General features: G+C 38.6%; 1 long non-coding RNA gene across 1 annotated transcript; it reads right to left on the reverse strand.

The window, feature by feature from the left end:
• Positions 1–921: 921 nt before the first annotated feature.
• On the reverse strand, positions 922–25,252 carry LOC140684252 (uncharacterized). Its single transcript, XR_012056228.1, has 7 exons — positions 24,684–25,252; positions 19,892–20,071; positions 19,133–19,288; positions 15,076–15,200; positions 9,998–10,200; positions 9,352–9,431; positions 922–4,408 (listed from the first exon to the last, which is right to left on the reverse strand). It is a non-coding gene; the product is annotated as an uncharacterized lncRNA (long non-coding RNA).

Raw genomic sequence — 25,252 nt, forward strand, 5'->3', positions numbered from 1 at the left:
GTATAATTACTTTAAATAGTTCTGGATGCATTCAGGGCAAAGGGATGGACCAAATACTGAGTATTACACAGAAAACAGTTCTTTTAATTTCCTTAATAATTTGCTATGTGACCCTTTTCCTTCTTGTTTAACTGAATAATGAGTCCATTTAAAAATCCTACACTGAAGTTTAGGTTAAACTTCAATTCCATACCAGAAGAAAGCCCTGCAGTGTGTCATAAGGCCAAGCTTCTAATTCAGAGGACATATTAAGAGCCAGATCTGCAAGTAAACTTTCAACAACTGAGATATCTGTATTGGAAAATTTTCTTTCTGCTACTATCCAGCCACCTTGTAAACCTGTGTTGTTATAAATAATCCATGCCCAATGTAAACCCCTAACACAGTAAAAGCTCAGATGAGCAAGGGGTGAAGCTTCACTTGTATCTCTGCTTTCCATAGGGTGAGATACACATTCCTGTACATGTATATGAATATGCACAGACTCAGTTAAAGTATGGAGAGAAGACAGATCTGTTGACTCTGCTGAAAACAAAGCAGGGTTATTTTTCTATCCTTGTTTTGGTTAATATTCTGAAGCACTACACTGAGAGCTGAGACAAGACAGTACACTACTGACCTCCAGTGAACCAGGCGCTCAGCACCATGACCAAAATCCTCAAGGCTGCTGCTTTAGTGTCATTATTTTCCTTTGTCTGGGTGGGAGATTATCCCCTCTAACTTAATGAACTGGCAGAAAACTAACATTTGTGCAAACCTAAGTACACAAAAATATACTACACCAGCATTATAAAGAACACTAATTTTTGACAGAAAAAGAAAAGTTATTTAAAGCAACAAGTAATACGGCACAAAGGAAAAGCAGGATGCTGTACATAAATGTCTTTGTTTCTGTCATACACTAAATACAAGTACTAGACATTTTGTTTAAAGTAATTTATTAATAAGATTAATTACAACACTCTCATAATGTGTGCAACATTCATAATGTACCTTGGTGCAAAAAATGCACCACTAGGACAAAATGCTTCTACAAAATACTGAGCAGTACCAGTAAGAATAAGCTGAACAAATTGAAAATGCTGAAGTTTCTTAAGCTTTGGATTTTAATGCAGATGATCATGAGGCTGTATTAATAACACTCAGCCTTGGGAGAAATATTCACTATCCATAGATAGCAACTGAAACTAATTACAGATGAGGTATTTCTGATTAAAGTAATAGTTTACTACAAGAATGGTACCTTTTGCATAAATACATGTCTGAATGCTGAAGAATTGCAGTTTGAGTACCTGCATTCCATAATTCTAACCTGGTTTAGGAGGACATCATGTGGCAGAATAATATATGAACAGACACTGCAACATTCCCACACAAAACCCCCTCCTACAGCTGCTGCCCCATGCAGCACAAAATATTCAATACTGTCAAGAGACTCAGTGAATGTAGAAGCACTGTCCAAAACTGGATATTAGGATACAAGAGATGATTATTAAGATGATCTGCAAATCTGATACAAAGTGGGGGTGAATGACTGGACTCAGAGGAGGTTTCCTCAGTAACCAAGCCCTAAGCAGCCATTTTCAAATTTGGAAACATGGAGCCCCACTAACAGTATAAAATTTCCCCCTTCTATGTTCTTGGGTCAAACTCCCTTTGCCAGAGCCCTACCAAAAGCAGGAATTTGTGCAATTGTGGCCTGAAAGCATCAATAAAGAACTCCAAGGAATACATGCAAGAGCCCCATCCTACTTCATCAAGAAAATCTTTCATGAACAACTCCATGATTACTAGCACTTGAATCAAAAAGTAGAGCTCTAGAGAGGTATTTCTGGATTTTTTTGTTGCATTTTTCTTAAAATCCATTTGATTTTCCTTTCCAGAGGCTGATAGTAAATTCTGATACTCTTAGAATATCAGATGAAAGTGGAAAATGCTTATCCATTAATTTTAAAATTTAAAAATAAAGTAACTTGCTTCAGTTATAATATCATTATATAAATTATGGAATCAATTCAGAATGTTATGGTATCAGTCCAGGAAATAAGAACTGAAAGGAAAAAGAACAATTTAATGGCATGGCTAACAGTGGACATAGTTAGAAATTTACCACTGAAGACAACAGAAGTTGTGAATGAGGAGAAAAAAAACTGGAAAAGAAAATTTTAAGGAGATTTTTGTCATTCCTGCTCCTTCGAGAAGACATAAGCTTGGGTCATGCCATTTCCTTTCATAAAAACCTTGAGATGAGCTCAGGTGGTCAGAGCATAGTGTTAATAACACCAAGATTATGGGTTTGATCCTTGTATGGGCCATCCACCTACGAGTTGGACTGGATTATCCTTCTGGGTCCCTTCCAATTCAGAATTTTCTGTGATCATAGAAGCATTCTTAAAGTATATTTTTTCACTGATTTATAAAAACTATCATAGAGACAGTAACACTACCTTGCAACGCATTCTAAACTTAAATCCTCCCTGTGGATGAAAAGAATTCTGTAATGCTGACTTTAAACACACAAGTGATTTCTATTTACAAAGCTTTTGTACTCAGTCTCACATTCCCATAACTCAGTGAGCAATCCTAGACTTATTTGAAACAAACCTCCTGAGAAGAGTTCTGACAGCAGAAGAAACTGCATGACCAAATCTGTAAGCTGGGTGACACCTCCAAACACAGATCAATTAGCCATGAAGGCTGAGCAAAATAATTGTGTTTCTAATCAGTGGGGTCCCAGAGCAGCATTCTGGCAGGAGCAACTGGAAAGAAACACCTACACACCATATTTTCATGTGTATATCTTGTGGAAAAAAAAAGCTTAATTAGCAGCAGTGAGGAGAGCTGAGGCCTTCCAAGTTCATTAAAGCATTTTTAAAACAATGTAGGATATCTCAGAGCAGGTGAGGTGCATGACAAAGCAGTTTCAAGACTAAGTCTGGATGTTTTTAAAGGGAGTTTATAAGATGTGATGAATGCTGCAGCAGAGAGGTGGATTCTGTGATCCAGTGAGTCACTTCCAGTCTTACATTCCTGTTCTGCAGGCAGAGATTGGGAAAGTATAGGGAAAATAACAGTAGCAACTTACAGTAAGACCACCGCTGTTCACTGCCTTGGTCAGAATCAAACTTAAGTACAAAATATAAGAAACCTGTTTTTCAGGTTATTCTGACAGAAAAAAAGGGAAAACTGCATGGTTGAAATCACACCATATAAAATGGGAAATAGGATCACCAAGTCTGCTGGTGACTATATTAAGTAAAACGAAATATTGAATAAAAAAATGGAATTGTCTTTATCTGCTCTGATCAAACCTGCTGTGGAGAAGTCAACAGTATAAAGTGATTCTTCTGTCATTCTTGCTTCCTTCCTGCTTTAACTGCCTTTGCTTTTCCCTAGGCAAATACATCAATAGGTAGAATACTTTTAAGAAAGGAAAAAAACAGTATCAATGAAAGCACATTGGTGTTGCAGAGGAAACTTCTATTTAAAACACAGATTCCTCCACGTCTATTGAAGTGAAGCAACAGAGGGATTACAGAGACTGTGCCACCAGAACATTATTTCATCTCAGTGAAAGGGGAAAGGGAAAAAGAAGAGTATTTACAAGTGAACATACTGTTCTTAGAACCCTGAAGGAACACTTCCCAAGGTCTGTCTAACAAACACTCCCCATGAGGGACAGAAATCTCTGTGTGCCAGCCAGGGAGCTTGCACAATGGGATTTCAGTCTCACCTGCCCCCATCAGTCCTGGCTGGTACAGCCAGTAGAATAAAATGCAAAAAACAGGAATGCAAATTTCTTCCGTCTCAGTGCTCAGACAACAAGGAAAAGGTTCTTATCAGCCAGTATCCAAAATAACCCAAGGTCAGGTTTCCAGGAACCCGGCTGCAGAGGGCATGCACTTGAGCGTACAACCCTCTGCCATTCTCATATCTCCTGGTTCCCTCCAGGCTCCTGATTTACATCTCCCACCTGCTGGGGAAATCATACACTCCCCAGCAGTAAGATTTGTCCCATGGATTGCTGTTTCCCACATGGGGATTGTTGAAGTTCCAAAGCTCAGGTGGCTGTTCCAGTTGCCTGGGACAGGATTGTGCAGTCTCACTTGGCAGGTGTTTTAAAAGGATTTTGCATATCATCCTTTCAGCAGTTGAGTGAAAAAATTCTTGAGCATCTGGGATGACATGTATTGGAGGTTTTACACTTAGTCAAAAAGATATTTATCCAACAGATGGAAACATGACAAACGAGTCTCTAAAGTAAGCATGTCTTCTGAAATTCTCATGCCTGAGTCAATATCCGTAGCTGGCAGGAGGCTGTTACGATTTCAAAAGTGTCATTGCACACAACTGAGAAAATGTCAGAATCAATCTTCCCTTTTCTTTATATAAAAAATCAGTTGATAACCTAGGAAACATATGAGTAATCTGAGTAATTGAAAAAAAACTGAATACTTTAGAGCAGCTATTTATACACAGGGTGAGTCAAAATTACATTTGTTTTATGCACTGTGATAAATTAATCCAAGATTTGAAAAAACTTCAGTAGGGTCTGATCTACAATTAAAATCTTTTTCCACCCTAGAAAGGTTGGCTTAAAAGATGACAAAAAAATCACAGCCCTGCTTAGCAGTTTTATGCAGCAATTAACTTCTTAAGGAAATAAATGTATTTCTTTTAAGAAGCAATTCACTTCTTAAAGAAATAAATGTATTAGAGGAAAGGAAATTGCTTTTGCATTTATTTTATTGAGCTGTAGAGGCAAAAGAATTATCTGTTTAAGTTGCTTTTATGTAAGTGGGAATTGTCAATGGCAGCACAGAAAACTTCAGTTTCTGAATACTGAAAACTGAACACTGAGCCCAATCTAAACAACACATTTAACAGTGGTCATCTCTGATATTTACTTCCAGCCCTGAACTTTGAAGACATATTATTTACCTAACTAGTAAGAGGTGGTACAGCTGTGTTTGCATTAGCAGACACAAATATTACCTTGATTTCCTTTACTTCCATCACATATTGTGCCATCAGTGTTAGGGAGAACTGAAAACATTTGGGCATGTAGACATAATAAACTCTTTCCTAGTAAAAAACTAGTGACCCTAGAATTTTGATTGCACAACTTATCACAATCCACAGGAAAAAGAAGATGTGACATTTCATCCTGAAGAGCCCTTTGTCAACAATTATTAATTGAGGCAAAGTTCAGGAAAAATTGCTTTCTGCTTCCTCGCTGATAACATTTATGAATATTATCAATAACCTTAAGAATATCTTTAAAGCTTTTGTTCTGCTTCAAGGGACTTCACAGATTATCTCCATTAAACTATTAAGCAAATCAGAGAGAATAATCTGCATGAATCACCACAAATTACTTGTCTTTACTCTTTGCACTTGGTTTTTTGTTGTTTTGGGGGAGTTTTAAATTTATTTAAATATGTAATGCTACCTTCTAGAATAGAAATTCATAAAAATGTTCTTGTCAAGACTTCATAAGCATGATCATGCTCTTGGAAATCAATTATTTCTGTAGAACGTAATTTTTTGTAAAATAACTTTCACTCTTGTGCAAGACCTTCAACTTGACAGACATCAAATATCAACTCAAAGGAAAAAAAACCTAACTAAATAGTCAGATCACAACCCTATAAAACTCAAGAAGTTACATTCAAGCACCTACAGTTTTTCCCCAGGAAACTCTGAGTTCTACAGGTCTTCTTGGTGAATAAATGTTGTAAAGTTGAGTATTTTTGGGGTCCTCAGTACATAATTTTACACTTTTTTCCTTGCTGCTTCCTCAAAAAAGAGGTGCTTTTAACCTGCATAGTGCACTTACTCATTGCTCATAAATTGGCACATCACAGAGAATTGTTATTCTTCTCCTCCATTTGTATCCAAAATTTGAAAGTTACGTCTGATTCCCTATCAGACACATTGAGGAGTTCTCACAGGTGTCACATACTTCAGCAGAACTAATTCACCATCTTTACAGGGCTGCTGATAGATGTTTCAGCCTTAAAAGCATATTGACAACCACCATTTTTCAAAAGACTTCAGAAGAAACTCACTTTTAAGCTTCATTTCAATCAATAATAATGACCAAAGATTACACTGGCAAAAATGCTGTGTAGTTATTTGTTCTCCTATGACTCAAATCAGCTGGCATTAAAATTCCTAACTCTCTCTGTTGCAGGTATCTTGTAAAAGGCAGGAGGAGGGAAACAGAGTTTTGGTATTTTTCAGTGACTTTTTTTTAAACCATAGTTGCTCAGCTGCTGAGTACATATGAACATGAAGAAAGATCCATAAAGTCAGATTGAGAGTTGTAGAGAATAAAAAAACCTTCAGGGAATTAATTAATTCTTACATATGCCATTGCCTTTTTTCAAAAATAAAGGCCAAATCCTGAGGGACCAAGTAGCATTTACTATTCAAGTAATTGTTACAATAACTCAGGCCCTAAATATGATTAAAAAGTAGATGTTCATAATAAGATCAAACCTCAAATGCCAGAGAGTTTTTGCATGTGGTACACTACACTGTACTCTTTTCTCCAAAATAGGATGCTGAGGATGCTCACAGACACGCAACAGAATTTAAAAATATCTCCAACTCAAAGAAATTAAATGCTGCTCACCACATGATCTTAAAATCAGCAGTGTGAGGAAAGGACTTCACAGCTCCAGGGATTCTGCTGAGTTCTGAGAAACATATTGGTTTTCTTAGCCGATGTTCTCGGTGTTATGCCTCCTAACCCCATGCTACCTCTGCTGCTAACCTTCTATAATCTGCAGTCACAGTTTGCCAAAACCCGCTATACACTGTACTCTGGCAAAACTCCCACTGACCATCACACATGCTGATGTACTGCTGAAGGAAGTATCACATGTGGAACAACAATATAAAATGGTTCAGAAAGGGGGACAGAGAGTTTGGGTTAAAAGAATGCTTATTTTACACGTATTTTTTGAAGACAGCTTTTCAGTTACGGATTGACTTCCTTTACAAAAGGCCAACAATATTCATCTGTAAAGCTACATAAATGGTGCAGCTCTCCTGCTAAGGCTTGTAAAAGCTTTGGCACAAATTTCTACATGGCTCATTACCTCTGCTCACCTGACCATTTACCTGTTTTAAGTAAAGTCTGTGTAAAAAGCGCCATGGCCTCTGGCTTTGTGTTCTCACCTTGGTGGTACACACTGGTGTTACTGGTTTCCACTAAGCCATACCAAAAACAAGTGCAATACAGCCTTGTGCAGACAGTTGTCTGAACAGAGTTTGAATGCTAAGATGTAGGGTTGGATTCCATCCTGCTTTTTAGTCAAATTTTAGACTACCTCATGAAAATGAATGCATTCATCGCTCAGAGCAAGTCCTGCTCCATCTGAATGAGGCAGCAGAATCAGCCTCCTCATCTCATCTTTCCTCATGGGCTTCCGTGCTACAACTCCTGTAAACAATCACAGTCTCAAGACAAGCCTTGGCAAGAAATCCATAATTCTACTACTTTCACAAGTGTTTGAATTATATAACCTTCTTCAGTTCTACCATTATTGCAGGACTAACATATTTCTCTGTATTCACTGCTGCATTATTTTACAGTACTCAGACTCAGAAGAATAAAGGTAGCAATAGTTTTGTCTGCAACTAATGCTATAGAATTAAGTGGTGTACTGGATTTCATGCAAATCCTTCAATTTATCAGTTTTCATTTTATGAAGAATAATAATATTTGAAATCAGGAAAAGCTCTCTTAGTTGCAGCTTTAGAAAAAGGTAAATAGTGAAGGCTTTGAAATCGTAAAATCACATATACGGAAGACACCTTTCTGTCCATGTACCTTCTATGCTAGTTATGAAACAGAATGTCACAATTTACCAGGTGAGTCCTTTGTTATTAACCAGACAAGTAGCTTCCCTTGTGAACACCTTTATATTCTACCATGTTTCCCTCTCTCACCCTAGCACAGAGAATAAATAAATAAGCATCAGTGAATACAGAGAAAATTTATTTTCAAAGACCAGAAAGTACTAATTCCCTACAGTCTGGCAGAATATGTTTACTTTTCAAACCATCCAATCAATGGAGGCATCTTTATGAGTTTGTAAGTTCACACCAGGAATATGCTTTTTGAAGGGAATCTCCTGTTCATCCCCTCTCACCTTACCTTGTTTCACCCAGACCAGATCAGAGTACAGCCAGATATCCCCAAAAGACACAAAGCTGAAAGATGTACTCTACAGACTTTGCAGAGCATCTCCTGTGCCCCAGCTATTACTGGACTTTCAGCTCACAGGAGGAAACTGGAGCTAGTTCAAAGCACATTCCCTCCTTTCCACCCACTCACATGCACTGTGGATGGACATCAGGCTCTTGGCACCAAAGGCAAACTGGCTCCAACTGCACAGCACCACTTGCAAATGTAGACATGGACAATATTAGCCCAAGGTGGTGGGCGGGCTGGAGCCAAATTTTGCATGGCAGGATGTATTTCCTTTTTGTATCTCAGCTTTCCTCTTCATAAAACTTCCTTTGATTAAATCATTCTAAAAATAGATCATTTTGTTTGCCTGGGAGGAATGGAGCAAGTTGGATTCACCTATGTCAGGAAGTTCAGGATGGAAAGTTGAAGTTGTAGCAACCCCAGCACATTATCTGCATGCACAAAGACAATGCATTGAATGTGTGGGCTATGTGGTTCCTTTTATCATGTCTAGAGTCTGATATCACACTTATCCTGCAAATCCAACACATTTTCCCTGAAGGCTGAAAGCCTGTGTATTTATTTCAGACTGTTTTGTGGCAAGCAACTTCATCTCTTCACTGAAGCACTTAAAAAAAAATAAAAGCAAATTTGGAAATCACACCTAAATTAGGGAGAGAGAACTGGGAACATAATAGATCAATAAAATGCATTTATTTAGTCTGGATATGAACTATCATTGAGATCATTGAGATAGGTTTTGCTGGTTTTGAAGCACTATTGTAGAAAGGCTGAAGAAGGAGGATGAACCAACTCCATTAGATGACAACTGTTTTTTGAAAATAACACTGATTTTTCTGTCCAAAAAAATGAAAAATAAATCTACTGAATATAAAAGAATAGTTCAGTTGTAAGGGACCTACAATGATCATCTATTCCAATTGTTTGACCATACATACAAGTTTTTTTTAATCAAGAGATTTAGTAATGTATGTTACGAAAATTGTCCTATAAGAAATCAACATCCACAGTAATATTTTTAGTGAAAACAAGCTAACTTCAAAAACATGTAGGATTTTTTTAAAGGCATAAAATATAAAAATATTAACATTTCAGGTACTATTTCTAGTTTCTTAATAACTTACCATTTTCATGCTTCCATCTGTAATATCTTAAAGAGTTAGATAGTTTGCAGCAAAAATCTCATAAAAAGACTGGCTAGAATCTGTAAAAGAACATAAGTAGTGCATAAGACAATATCATGTTAGGAATAATATTTATAGTAAATACAGCTTGGTCAGATGTAGCATTGAGGACATGAATTAGTAATTTAGTGGCAAACTTTGTGATGGTGCTGGGACTTTTGGATCTTACAGTCTTTTCCAATCATAATGAGTCTATGACTCTAACTAGGGACTTAAAGTTGTATGTGAGAAAACAATACCAAAAATAATAACTTCATTTTGTGGATATTGGACAGCTTAGTTGATTCCTAATGGGAGGATATGCAAGCTTCTCTTTATCCTGAAAAAAAAAAACCAACTGTTTGGTGGCTTACAGGGAATATTCCTGTGCAGTTTGGTTGGTTTGCATCAGAGATGTACATCACTGCAACCAGCACTGCCTGTCACCTACTTTGGCAGTTAAAAGAGAGGCTAAATCTAAGAGTGAGATACCATTTCCTCTTTAGAAGTGCCCTCTTAACTTTAAACTGTCAGAAAGGAATGGAGAAACTTATTCAATTTCCACGTGTTCTGTGTCCTCTACTACACAGTGTGCTTTTTTGTGCACCTGATATAGGCTGAGCACAGGCTGCTACATGAGCCAGCCTGAGCGACCAGTGCCACCAGTATGCCCAGGGCCTGCTGGGCCCCAGCAGTGCTGACCCACTCAGGAACAGGATCCAAATCTCTCACAGCACAAGCATCTGTGTCCATCCATACTTCAGTAGGGCTTCAGCATCTTCCTTCCCAGATCCCACATCCTCGGCACCACTGAAACACAAAGTATAGGGCAGAGTTACAGCTTTCCTCTGTTCCCTCAGCTGTACTTGCCAGATTGCCTCAGTCCCTAAATACAGCAAGTGAGGCTGAGGAGGTGAGAAAAGCAGTGGTGCCATGTGGGAACCATAAATAATAGCAGTGCTATGACAGCAAAGCAGAAAAGAGAGTTTAAACCCTCCCTTCACCTGAAGGCCCACTCCATGGGATCACCCACAGCATGCAATCATTTCTATTTTTAAACACAGTATTTTCTAACATGAGTCAGTTACCAATCTATTTCTGATCTGAACAGGAAGGACAGTGGAACATCCTTAATCACAGCTGAACCAAAATTAGAACAGAAAAATGGATCAGTTCAGGTCCTTTATTTATATTAACCAACTTTAGATGTACCTATATGAAAATGTATGCATGAACTCCTTTTGCAGATCCTCAGTGAAGGATCAGAAGCTGGCTTAAAGAGAAATTAAAAATGCAGAATTGGGTACTGGAATGGGCCTGTTCCCCTCAAGGCTTTTACTTGGACAGCTGTAATTCAACCAGCCAAGCCACCATCTAAGGGATGGTGACAGCAGCATGTCCAAGCAACTCTTCCAAGAGTCACCTCTTGGTCACTCTTTGCTCAGCACTTGTCAGGCCACAGCCAAAACACCCTTGGCTGGAATTCTGTGTCCAGTCTTGGCACTCAGCACAAGGCAGAGAAAGAACACAACAAGGCCCTGAACCTTGGAGATTAACCATGCCTGCAGCAGGACTGTGAACCAGCTGACCTCCACACACCCCTTCTGACCTTAATTTTACACTCCTGAGACTCCTACACCACACATATGTTAAAAACACATCATGAACTGGTTAAAAAACATGTTCTCCATGGCAGAACAGTGATACTCTAGTAACAAAAATAACATTGAAGAAAATAAGAACAAATCCTTAGTAATTAGATAATGACATTGCAGAGGACATAATATTAAAATGGATGACACTGGAAATGCAATCAAGCACCAGGATAGCAAATAAGAGCTCAATAAATTATTAAATGTATAAGCTTTGCAAAACTGCAGAAAGACTGCTGGCACTACACCTGCTGAAGCCCTGCTGCTGGTTTCCACACTAAGTCGCCTATGTCAAAATTCCTTTGGAAAACTTACAAAGAGAGAATCACAGTAATCAAAATCTCACAGAAGCATTCATTAAATTAAGGAAGCATCCTGATGTAAAAAAAAAAAAAATTGCAGTGATTAATAAATAAATCTCTATTTCTTTTAGTCCAAATGAAAGAAGTAATTTTCAGCACTAAGGCTGCCCTTAAAGATAGGTACATGTGAGGAAAATGTCTAAAAGGGGGGAGGGGAAAATCTGTGCCTTTTTCCAAGCTGTTTTGATTATTAACAACTCCGTTTCAAGATAAATTCCATATGGGTAAGATTCGCAGCATGTTTACATTTGACGTTTACAGCTGCACTTAGGTAATTTTATAGATGTATGTATAGATAAGCACAGGGTCAGCATGGATACAGCAAACTGCTTCATACAGAGATGGAGATTTCTGATTTAGTTGCCTAGCAATAAGAGCTGACTCCTGGAAGCTAACAAATACTGATTAGAAAACAGAATAGAATTATTTAATATATCACATGCATCATACAAAAAAGAACATAAGGCTATTGAAGGAAGGAAAACATTAGGCCAGAAAAAATAAATTATATTCAGTGAAATTTATCCAGAAAATATGTGATACTAAGAAACTGCAATATTTATATTAAAGAAAGCTTCAGTCTGTTCAGGCTGTCAGTACTTTTCATCATTCTTCCTTTAGCAGAAAGTCCAATTCCATATTGGCTAATGGATCTGACTTTTGAATTGCTGTGTTTAACTTCGTCCAGTCTTCTCAACAGTGCTTTAAAGCAGGAGACAGAGAGAGAGATATTTTTAAAAATTGAATAGTATGAACATGATGGCATTTCTCTTCTTGGAAAACACAGAATGGTACTAATGGGAAGTTTGATGACATTTACTACACTGGTGGAGAGGCAGAAGTCCACATTTCTGGCTTACTTTTTACAAAGAGCTTTAAAACTGCCCTGATGCCTTTTAGCTCATTTATAAGGTCTCTCTCAGTTATTTCAGTATTACAAATGTTTTTCTTTCACTACTTCAGCAGTAGAACAGGAAGATCACAAGCCAAGGTTAGGCAGCCTACCACAAATTCAGCACAAACCAGGAGCACCCACATCTTGGATCAGTACTAGCACTGGTCTTTCCCTCTTACAGTTTAAATTTAAATAGATTAGTTGACAATAAAACTGGGGAAACAGAGGCCACTGTATAGTATTCTAGCATTATAAGCAGCATGGACTTGTAATGCACTACTCAGGCATTATTTAAACCTGAAAAAAGAACATGATTCCTCTTTCTGCTATTTCCAACCTTTCTTTAAAATATTCTCCTTTAACAAGCCTTCAAAACAGTACTTCCCAAATCTGTTCCTGCTGGAGCTGTCACTTAACAGTATTCCATCTGCTTGGGACTGAAAGTCAAAAAATTTATCTCGTGTCCTGTTACATCAGCATAAATCTGGAGTAACTTCCCAGACTTCCTGTGTGACGCACTCGCTCGGGGTTTGCCTACACAAGGAAGTAAACATTAAGGAAATCTTGCCTCAATCAGACCGAGCACTAACCCTGGCTCACTGCTGCTGAAAACATTCTTACCATACAGAAAAGAAAAGCAGCTTTTCCCACTCTGAATATGGGCTAAAATACTCTGAACAAAGAGAATTCTAGTAAAATCCAAAGGTATAATCACATTTCATAATGAAGTGCTTTACAAAAATAAAATTTCGGGATCAGAAGCAGCATGTTTTCCATCTAATCATAAATATCCTGCTTCTCAAACTTTCCCCAATTTAGTTTAGAGGTACTTTTAGATATTGGACACAGCTTTGCATTTGGGCATGAAAATATCCTTTTACTATCCATAACATACATTGTTACAGAATAGTCCATAACTTGGTACTTAGAAAGTACTCACTTTTCCATGAAGACAATGACTTTATTTTTAATATTCCTTTCCCAGTTGCAAAGACTATCACACAGACTAATTACCTACATCTTAATTTGGTCTTGTACCATGTCTCCTTTGTCCTTGTTACAGCACTGTGAAACACCCCTAAATGGAACATAAATTATATTTAATACATTAAAGGTAAAGACATTCCTGTATTAAGACAGGAATTTACTGTAATATTTTTTCTGTCTTGGTCAGACACTGTGATAGAAACTAGACAAATATCTAGAAAAGCAAAAGTAGACACAAACAAAGGACACACAAGTGAAGATTTTGATGTGTGAATCATGGTAAGTTATTCAACTGGGGCTAATTTACTGAGATGCAAATCAATTGGTAGTTTCATTATGGTACTCTCTGTGTAGTAGTAGTAGTAATAATATTAATAATAATAATAATTATATTACTATACAGATTTCTAATAATGTAATTACCTATGTGACCACCACCCACATGTTTAAAAAGCTAAGAAACAATAGTATTTATTTGCGCACATTCCTCAGAAGGCATTTGCTATTTGCAAAGATCTGTCAATAAAGAATAGATGCTCTGGGATGAAAAGCCTTGCTCCTAAGCTTTCCCACATGGATATACATCCCAGAATAATCTGGCACTACGATAAGTCCATCTGGTCAACAGAAAAAATAATAATTTCATGGGGAAAACCTGTAGAGGGAGTAGGGACACAGAGTTGTCTCTGATCTCATGTTGATTCTCACAAGTTATGTGTATATTCTGTGCTATAAACATTGATTTCAGTGAGTTGCTGAAATTGAGTAAATTGGACAGAAACCTCAAAGGCAAAAGTAATTAATTTTCTCATTTAATGATGTGTGGTCATCTTTGCATCTATTCTGAGATCCCAAGTACAGAATCCAACTTTCTTTTCTTATGTCATAAGAAATAATGGCTTGAGCTATTAATTTCAACTTAATGCACTGTAATTTGAACTCTGCTCTTCCCTCCATTTTTAAAATGTTGATTTCTTTTGACAAGTAACAAGAAAAGTAAAATACTAAGTTTGAAATCTTAATTTGTTGTGAAAATAGTACATCATGGAAATACTTTGTATTTCCATGTTTTAAATAATAGTCAAAGATCTGCTGTCAATTACATAGCAAAGATCATATCTAATTTGTAAGATTGATTGAAAGAAACTGGTATTTATCAATGTATGAACCAAAATACTTCATGTTCCCAACCAAGATTCAGCAATTCTGCTTGCTTATGGATAGTTCAGTGTGGAGAATGAGAAAAGGAGATGCTCTGGTAAATATTTATATATTCTGTATGAAGTGTGACTACTCTTTTCTGTCTTTTTATCTGAAGAATAACTAGCAAATAGCCAAGAAACTGTCTTATCAAACAAATTTCATAATAGAACAGAGATAACACATATATGTAGCACAAACCAGTTTTTTTCCTGGCCTAATAGCAAAGGTTATCAAGCTAAATGTACCATAAATTCTCACAGTATTGTAAGCAGTAATAGCACTCCTTCTTCAATTAGACATCAGTTTGATGTGTACTGTTTTAGGTAGTCTTATCCTCTTCCTTTTTTACCACCCAAACTACAAACGTTACTTTCACTATTTCTAAAATTCCTTTCAAAACTTAGTTACAATAAGGCCTGCATAAATCCCGTAGTTCAGTAATAAAACAAAACAAAACAAAACAAAAACAAAAAACAAACAAACAAACAAAAACAAAAAAAAAACCCAAAACAATTTTGGTGCAAGACTATTCTGTATAGTTTTGTCTACGAATTTGTCTATTCCTTTTCTAAGTAAGCATACTTACAACTGAGGTAACGCATATGTTGTACTCTCTCACTGTAAGCAGGAAACATCCATCCCACTCTCTGTGTTTGTTGTCCTGTGAGGCAAGATGTTGTCCTCTGAATTCTCCCTCTCAGAACACACACCCTAAAAGCAAGAATCACTATTACAGTAGTCTGGCCATTATTTTTTTAGATTACAGGTAATTCAGGCTGTTATCTGTAACAGGTTGTAATACCACACAGAGAAGTTGGCATCATATGAGGCCAGATCACTGACTGACATCAAAAGGGGCCAACAGTGTTTGCAGTTCTTTCTCTCCAGGCAGCACCAGCTGCATTAGTAGTGATTTCCTTTCAAAAGCTCAGTGGCAGCAGGTCTTAGAGGGGAATAATAGAAGTGACAATTTTGCATCTTGTAAAAGATCAAATGGTTTAAAACATGAGTGTCAGCCCTTTTAAGATCAGCTCTAGCAAGCTGAAGAAGTAGAACTTGTGATATCAGTTTTGTTTGTTTACTTTCCAGTAAAGTTTCAAGCTGCAAATCCCTCTTTTGAATCCTGAGGTTCATTGATTCTGAGGTCTTGCTGGTCTAGAGTATAAATGCTGAAATGTTTTGTAGTTTTTTTGTCTTTTTTTTTTTCCTTGCTAGTTGGCTAAACACCAAAAAAACCAATTAATGTTTCTCAGTAATATTTACAGAAATTTTCACATCTGTGAAAATAAATACCATGGTGATGTTTTGCATTTTCTAAAAGAAGCCTGAAGACTTCTTTTAGATTCTTTCTGCCAAAACCATGTGAATCAATGAAATAGTAGTTGGAATAAAGGAGCAATAATTGATCAAATTTTTCCATACCAACTAGGATCTGTTTTCTGTTGAAATATTCTTGGTCTTGATACAGACTTGCAACTTTTGAAGCCCTCCTGTCCTTCAAAGATTTGTGGAAAGAGACCACTATCAGAGTGGAGGAAGTCACTACTGAATTTAATATATCACCAACACAAATATCAACTCTCCAAATGCTGTGTCTTACCCAGAATTTCTGCAGATCTGGGCAGTCACTGGCGTGAATGTTGATTAAAAGACTTTTTGTTCTTATTTCCTTTGAGAAGTGACAATTATCTCCAGCAATTATAAAGTTAAATTTCCTGTTCCGCTGTCACTGAATTAGATAAGATTACACTCAAAGGTAAAGTATAGAGGGTCTAGGAAACTTTGATAAGAAGAGAGGAAGGACCTCTGAAGTATCCAAAAGGTAGCTGCTAGAAGGCAAAATACCTGCCCAGGTGTGTTGGGGTTTCTGTAGGAGTTTATGATACAACTTGGGCAGGATGAAGCTCGTTACACATAAAATCTGTCTTCCATAACTTGGCTTCGATGGCTTTGCAACTTTTGTGAGCACAATACAGAAAAAACTGTTAGAAGGGAGCACCCTGCACCCAGAGTTCACTCCAGTCAACGAATGTGGAGTGCAACTGCTCTTGGCACCTTTCCTTGCCCTGCGTGTTCCTGCTGTGCTGCTGCTCACAACGCAGTGCACAGCAATTGGCAGTCATGTGTACTCTTCTTAATGAAAGCACCGTCCCTGTGAGTGACCCTCTCGACAATGCATCATCTGGAGCTGCAGCTGTATTAAACCTGTGTTAAACAGGGCAACTATAATGTTGGTTGATGCCAGGTCGGAGGAGGGATAATTTCCTCCCATAATACAATCTAGCTTTGTACAAGTTCCTCCTCAGCCTGTCAGCTGGTGTGACTACATATGTTGCTACTAGACTTCATGAAAAGTGAAACTGAGAAACACAGCCTAGAGTATTGAAAAAAGATGAGAGTTTTATGAAGATTGAATATAGTTCTTGTTTTACTCTAAAGGCAGACAGCTTTAGTCCTTATTTATCTGTATGAGGTGAACTGCTCTGTTGTTTCTATGTGGGTATAAACAGGAAAATTAATTATCTTTTAAAATGACCACTCAAACTGTGCTATATTTTTAATCAGACATTCTTACTGCTCAGAATTAATTTGGTTTAACTGTTTTTGTAATTTACTCAGAAAGTGCTTTAATAATTTAATTTTAAGACTCCTGTCTGAAAGTATCCAAGTTCCACTTTCAATTAATCCATAAACTGTGTGTTTGGATTAATCTTCTAGAGTGTTCTGCTGCTGACACATCCTCATCCTTGTACTTTCTCTGTTTGTTACACTGCTGTCATGGCTCTATATCTGTTTAGTGAAGGGCATAATGTGAGTATATTTACCATATGGTTGCTGGGAGCAAGATGAATGGGGAGCTGACTAAGAATGTATTTATTACTTAAGAAAATCAGAGCCAAGGAAGAGAAGGACAAGTGTAGAGAGCTCCAGAAAGCTTTCACCAAGCTAACTGAGGCTGGAAACACCCATTGGTAGAAATAGTTTTAAAACATTATTTCTATATGTTTTGGCTTCTCTAGTTACTTTAACTCCTTACAGGAGTAAGAATCTGAGCTTGTGAGGTTTTCTAATGCAGCTTCTGACCTGCAAAGGTGGACAAACCAAACTGTCTCCTTTAATCAGAGCAAGCTTTAAATTTAAATTCCTGACTCCCCTTTTTTGTAAGTTTTCTACCAGTTGTGGTAGAAAACTTACAAAAAAAAAACTTTAAGAAACAACCATGACAAACCTGTCTTTTACAAATGGAACCAGATGAATTATCAAGATGTGAAGCCAGCACTCTATAGCTGTGCTCTCAGCTAACTCTCTGAGAGCTGTTGCATTCAATAAATGAGTCAATAAAGTGTACAATGTGGATAAAATACTGAGTGAAATTAATCCCTGATAAAACTGACCTGGAATCAGTGGTTATGTCCTTTAGACTTCTCCTTCAGACACACAGCATATAAATGCTAGGCCTGAAAGCTTTGCAAAATTAGTATTATTTCAGAAAATCATTTCTGTTAACCAGAATAACTACCTAGGATGAAATTATGCTTATTTATACTGTTTCCACTTAAAAAAAAATAAATCATCACCACGAACAAACTAAACCAAACAAAACCCAAAGCAAACAAACATCTACACCTTAAACAAATGACCAGAAAAAAACAGAGACACTGGTTTTTACCAACCACTTCCTTTTTACCAAGGAAAAAATTGTTCCACCTGGAGATTCTTCTGCTTACAGGTATTTTACAATAAGTACACATACAAATGAACTCCCCCATGCCCCCATATTCACCTTGCAACCCTTCTTGAGATCAATCCCCAACCAGAATACAGCAATTCCCACAGCTGCATGTAAGGCTGCAAAGCCAAACAAGCTCAGAAACTTACAAAAGAAGTAGGTTTTCAGAATCTTTTCAGACCTTCCAATTTCACTCAAAATTTCACAAAAGAGAATCCAGAGAAATGGGACCATGCTATTCAAGTATATCTCTGAAGTAATATTTACCTTTTGTTAATGACTCTCAATTTCCTGTTCATTAAACTTATAAAGCTGGCTAACAGGAAATAATGTTATGGGGCTGAAATGGCTTGTATTGCCCCAGAGAATTAATTATTTTCAATCCACAGAACACATTTAACACTTTTCATAGAATCATAGAATACTTTGGGTTGGAAAGGACCTTTAAAGCTCATCCAGTCCTGCCCCCCTGCTATGAGCAGAGACATCTTCAACTAAATCAGGTTGCTCAAGGCCTTGTCCAAGTTGACCTTGAGTGTTTCCAGGAATGGGGCATCCACCACCTCTCTGGGCAGCCTGTGCCAATGTTTCACACCACATGGTAAAGAAATTCTTCCTTTTACCTAGACTCAATCTACCCTATTTTGGTTTAAAACCACTGTCCCTTATCCTATTGCCACAGGCCCTATTAAAAAGTCTGTCCCCACCTTTCTTAAAAGTGATCTTCAAGTACTGGAAAGCCACGTTAAGCCCTCCCCAAAGTCTTCTCTTCTCCAGGAGGAGCAACCTCAACTCTCTCAGCCTTCTCTCACAGGAGAAGTGCTCCAGCCCTCTGATCACTTTTCTGGCCCTCCTCTGGACCAGCTTTTCTGTATGACATAAAATCATGCCACACGAAGCCATAAATACCTACTGGTTAATAGAAGCTACTTTCAGAGTCAGATCCAGCCTTCTTTTCTTAAATATCTGGCAATCTTCCAATGTTTGTCCTGATTTAGGTCATGTTCTGGTAGTGGCTTTGGTTCTCTTCTCCCACCTCTCTTCCCAAAATGACTCCTTTATGCAATTTCTTCAAAAAGAAAAGAGATTTCACCAAAATAGTAAAAAAAATACAGCTGCACTCAAGCTGCACTTGCTTTAAATGGATTTTAAGGACTAAAGAATGACAATATAAAATTAATCTACAAAAATGCAAAACAATTTTAACATACTCTAAGTAGACTGGATTTAATAAAGGGAACCATAGATCAAACAATGGAAATGCTGTTTATTGTAACCTAATGGTTTAACATTCTTGCATCTATTTAAAAATAAAAGTTTGTAATAACATGCTCATACATACAAATAATCATATTTTTTTAAAATTAAAAAAAGGTTTTGAACTTTTCAAATGGGTAACAAGGCAAAATGGAAGGAGTTTGCTGCCTTCCAAAGGTTAACCTGGATTTATAACTATTTGCCTGATTTCCCTGTGTTTTTTCTTCCTCCTCAGGACTGAAAAGGCAAAATAGCTTTTCCTCATCCTTTTTCTAGCTCAAGTGGATCTTTGATCCCTAAATATCAGCAAATGTGGTCCTTGCAGAAATCAAACAGAGAATTCATGCTCTCTTTTTTTCAGTAATAGAAATCATATTAATGGCAACCACTGATTACTATTATGCCTGAGTATTACCTTAAATTGTAAGAAGACATTCTGTGTTTCTGCCCATGGAAAAGTAAGGCAAACAGCAAGCAGCAGCTCTTTACATCCAACAAAAGCCCTTTGCTACAAGCAGATAAATGTATATAAATGTTCTGTGGTGTATTCTTACTGGTGTTTTCACACACAAACCATGACACAGCATCTTCCGCACTGAAAAAGAGAATACAAAATTAGTTTGGTAAGATCATGGGCAGCATTGCCGTAACAGTAATTTCCCATCCATACTTCTGAGTTCATCATTTAATACATATTTTTAAAGGAGTAGTGCAATGCAGGTATAGGACATTCAGATGCTCTTCCAACTCAACTAACTGTACTTTGTGTTCAGCTGCAGTAGGTGTTTCTGAATATGATAAGTGTTTCATATAGAAGATGATTACCACAAAACCACTTAAGCAGGCAGATTACAATGGAATCAAGCCAATACATCCTAAAACTGATACAAGAATTATTACTTCTTAAACACCATACAATCAAACTGCAGAACTCACAAAAATGTGTTACTAGAGGGCCTAAAAGCTGTCAAAATTAGATATTAACATAGAAAATAGAAATTGGAATAACAATAAAAATTACAAATTATGGACATGCATTAAGGTAGCTCAAACATGAGCTGGTAGTGGTTAGGAGAAAGAAAAGCTCTTTTCCTGGAAAATAATGAAAATTATAAATTTGAAATCTTTCCTACTTTGTTGTAAAGCTGGTGCTAACCAATGCTAGAAACAGAACATTGCAGCGCAGCGCATTCACTCTGCTGAGCTAAGGACCATGAACAGATCTGTCATTTTAGGGGACTAGAGAACGTGAAAATTTTGCTGCTTATATGTTTCACTGAACTGGACCTGATGAGAAGACAGTCACTGCTGGGTTTATTTTTTGGTTCATTTGTTGTCCTAAACCATTTTGGGAATACATATGCAATCTCCCTCTTTGCAAGTTATGATGATTATGCATTAGTACAATTATATGGGCTAAAAATATTCCCTGTTCTAAATAGGCCTGTGAAAGCAAAGCAAGCTGTGCTGCTATGGGCACTGCCTCGCTTCCCTCACGGCCTGCACAAACATTCCCTGGTGAAATCTTACTATCTCTGACACTTGACTATTCCAGTTTTCACTGGCTAACTCTCAAGTCACACCCCAACTATCTTTCCAGATTCTGGAGGGAGAAGGACCGTAAGAGTCCCGTGCAATTGTAACTGCCAGATGTATTGTTACACTTGAAAAATCCAGCAAGTCTTCTGAGTCTTAAATTGGGACTCAAAAGGTGGATTTTTATATATATATATTAGTATGTCTGGTTCTGAGCAGCAGGAATCCAACTGGTGAGTTAAGGTATTGGATGCAGAATTTCAGAAGACAATGGAATGAAAGCAAAATAATTTATTAGATGGAAGACTAAGTGAAATCTACTACAAAGGATTTTCCAAAGGAAGGGAAAAGGGAAGGGACCTCGCAGGTGGTTTAAAGTGCACCACTGTCTAGAAGGATTGGAATGTTCTTGCCTCAGTGAATGTTGTTAAATCAGTGTCACTCAAAGTCACCTCTACAGATAGACAGAAATTTAATGCCAGTACTCTGCAAATTAAAATCCTGTACAGAAAAACCACAAAGCCTTCTGCAATGTTCCGATACCACCCATGCTATATTGTACAATTTAGGCACATATCCAATATAATATTAGTGCATTTCTCCAAGAGACAATGCAAACAATTCCTATAAAAGTGAATATGCACAGTATGAATGGGTTTGTTGTTAAGAACATTCTGCTTCAGTAGAAGTGCCAATAAAAATGTTTAAATGAAAAATATAGGTGTATTTTTCAGTTTGGGGTTTGCGTTTTGCTTCTTTTTTTTTTCTTCTTTCCCCAGGCCTTTTTTTCTACAGTACAGCTTTCCTTGAGACAGGCTTCTACCAGAGGAAAAACGAAATGAATACATTTCACATTTGGTTCAATGTGTGTGCCAGCTACTTCATTCATCAGGTGGGTCACGATGGCTTTGGAGAAAAATACGGCTCCCCTGGAAAAGCACAGGCTGAAAAACTGTTGGGAAAATTAGAAGGTGCAGGAGGTTATTATTATGTTGGAGAAATTAACATGGAATAAACTAGGGTGCGAATTGCCAGTGCATTACTTACTCTGCAGTAATTCCCTACGCGGGTGCTTTGGTTCACATTCTCTGCATGTCCACACTGCATTAATGGGGCACTCTGAATAAAGCCAGCCCAGGCAGCCCTACGGCCAGCATGGCATGAGATGCAGGATGCACTGGGGTGCTGCAGTGCCACACTGCCCCAGCCACCCTGTCACCAGCACTGTCTGAAACCCCCACCCAGCAGGGCTGGAATCACTGCAAGGCAACCTGTTACACTGGCTAAGTCCTGGTGATTGCAGCTCAGCAACAGTAAGGGAAAGCTCCCAGTCCTGAAAGCTCCTTTCCCATATTTTGTGGGCTCTTTTCATAGGAGCCTACCCGGGTTCTGAGTTCTCCCACACATGCCGCAAGGGGCATTTCTCTTCCTCTCAGCCAGATGCTGCATCTGTGCAGCAACTCCTGCTCCTGTGCCACGCAGCCTGCAACGCAGAGGGTTCCTCAGGACACTTGACAGACATCCCTTCTCAAAGTAACCAGTGGGAGTGCACTCAGGCTGGAATTACGCATCGATTCTGCAAGTTCAGACTTGCAGGAACAAATCCAGAACTACCACTATGCCGATTGGAAACCACCTGATTTAAAGCATCACTGGTGTCCAGTGCAAGTGGAGGGAAGAAAGAGGGAAAATACAATAGGGAGTTAGAATTTGGAGAAATTGCAAAGGGTGGATGGATGGATGGATGGATGGATGGATGGATGGATGGATGGATGGATGGATGCATGGATGGATGGATGGATGCATGGATGGATGGATGGATGCAAGGTGGTACTGCAACTGTGAGCCATAAAATAACTGTTTAATTTTTTGTTTGTTTGTTTGTTTTGGTTGGGGGATGGGTGCTGTGGGGTTTTTTTTTTGTTGGTAAAGTCAAGGGGACAGACTGAAAAAAAAAAGTTCTTTAGGTAAAGTTTTTACCAAATAGTCAAACAAACAATTGGGCTCCTTCATTCTCAGACATGAATAATGGTGTCTTCCATGCCAAGAAGCAAAGGAATTTAAGGAGACGGTGAGATGTATAACCTAGAAGGCACTTCACAATTTTTTTTGTCCTCTGCATTACAGTTCACTGCCTTCATCAATTGTACTTGTGCAGCAGGTCTCAGAGGCTGACAAAGTGTGGCACATGTGAAGAGATGCTATGAGCAGCCAAGCACAGAAACTTCTTTGGTTCCCACCTGCCAAAGTCAGTGTGAGCTATGGAACACCATATATCCTGCTGAATCCTTCAGCATTCAATGCTAAGAAAACAACCACAGCTTTAAGAAAACATTGCTATTCTCTTACTGACCAAATGTTGGGGGATTTTCTGTTGTTATGGTAATAAGTATTTCATAGTATGCTTTAAAATAAACAATGAAAGGTGACTTTCTCAGTATTTACCTACTATGTTTTGCAGGTTTCCCAATCTGTTTTCTTCCCTTCCTGCCCTTCACCCGCAAATGTATATAAATTCTTAGTTTTTACTTACAGTGTAACAGTATTGGAATGCTTATGCTGGAAACACTGAATGTTACTGAATGATAATATTCTGCCACCCATTCCAAAACAAAATCCCTGCTTTCTCCTCTAAGATTTGCAATTTGTTATTACTTTTCACTCTGAAAATGTTCAATAACCTCATTGGTTTTAACATTGGTTTAAATCTTGTTGACCTTGCTGTTTCCTCTGTGCCTATTGTTGCTTCCTTTCAAGCTGGATTCCATGGATTTCAATGGTGTTCTGCACAGTTCTGTTCTTGCAGATTTACCAAGCTCTTGCAGTAGTGTGCTTATTGTTGCATGTGGGCAAGTGTCATTATATAAAAATTCTGGTATGGTAAGTACCTGTCACAGTTGTGTCACCTTTATGCAACATGAATGAGCTCAAAACTTAGTTTCAGGTAGTTTGAGATTTTCCCTAACACAATCCAGTGAGTAAATTGTACTTAATGCTTACAGGTACGACATGGGGAAATCTACCTTGAAGAAGCTTCATCCCAGAGAAGATGCAGTGTAAGAACTCCCACATGACAGCCCCCTTTAGGCCTTACATACATTGAAAGCATTAGGAATGAGGTTGGCTTTGGAAAGAAACTGGAAGTTTTGCAAGACCATGTGTTTGGACTTGCCGTCTTGCAGGCACGGTCCAGGAGTTACTCCATAGATCACTTTCTCCCAGTCATCTGCACCGTGAGTCACACAAACCGAAAGCGGAAGGCGGGTGTGTGAACAAAGCAGATGTGGGTGTTTGTGGGGCTTCTCCTCACCTCCCCACAGCCTTTGTTTTCTGCCCTGCCCCATCCACGGCAGCTACACTTCGACCTTTGGGAAGGTGGCAGCCACCTCAGCCACCACCTGGGATGGAGGCCGGGCTGGTAAAGGATGAAACCCCTCACGGGTGAGTCTCTGGAAGTGTCCACGACTCAAACTTCCAGCTACAGCTGGAAGCCTGGCCATCTTTGTTTTGTTTCACCGAGCAGCAACACTGCACTAGCCGAGTGCTTACCACGACAAAGCAAATGTCTCTCCCGAGCCCTGGCTGTCTGAGGGGTGCCTGCAGCCCCGGACGGGCCGGTTCACGGCCAAAAGCACATGCAGGGAAATAGTTTCCAAACCCCAAAAGCAAACCTGAAACTGGATCCGTACAGACAGGCTCCTGGAGCTCAGATAGCAAACGTCTTCCTCCGGGTCTGATTGCAAGCCCAGGGCTACCTACTCATTTTTTTTACCTCAGACAAATCCGAAATGTGGGCTGACGAAGAGGGCTTAAATAAAATTATTAAATAAAATTTTTAAACCCCCAAACAAACAAAAATCTTACGAACATATATATTAGCATATGTATATATGTATGTTAATATGTATATATATCTATTAAAGTACCCTTCTGTGAACGTGCCTGCAGCTCGCACAGCAGGCCCCAAGCACCGGAGTTCTGTGAGGGCTGCAGCTCGACAGCAAACGGCGCGGGGACGCGGCAGCCGAACGGCCGCCATGCAGCGGCTGCGCCACTTACGCAGGCCCCGATGCCGTGCGCGGCGGCGCCGGCAGCCCGTGGCGTAGCAGCGTTCGTGAATACCGGTGCTGCACTGCGGCGGTGGCACGGCGCAACCAAACCTCCTCCTTACACCGCCCACCCCGGCCCTGGCACCGCCCCCTTCCTCGTCTGTGATTGGCAGAATGGGTGGAGCGGTCGG

This window comes from Taeniopygia guttata, chromosome 5 (genome assembly GCF_048771995.1).
Source record: "Taeniopygia guttata chromosome 5, bTaeGut7.mat, whole genome shotgun sequence".
In the NCBI taxonomy this organism is placed as follows: Eukaryota; Metazoa; Chordata; class Aves; order Passeriformes; family Estrildidae; genus Taeniopygia; species Taeniopygia guttata.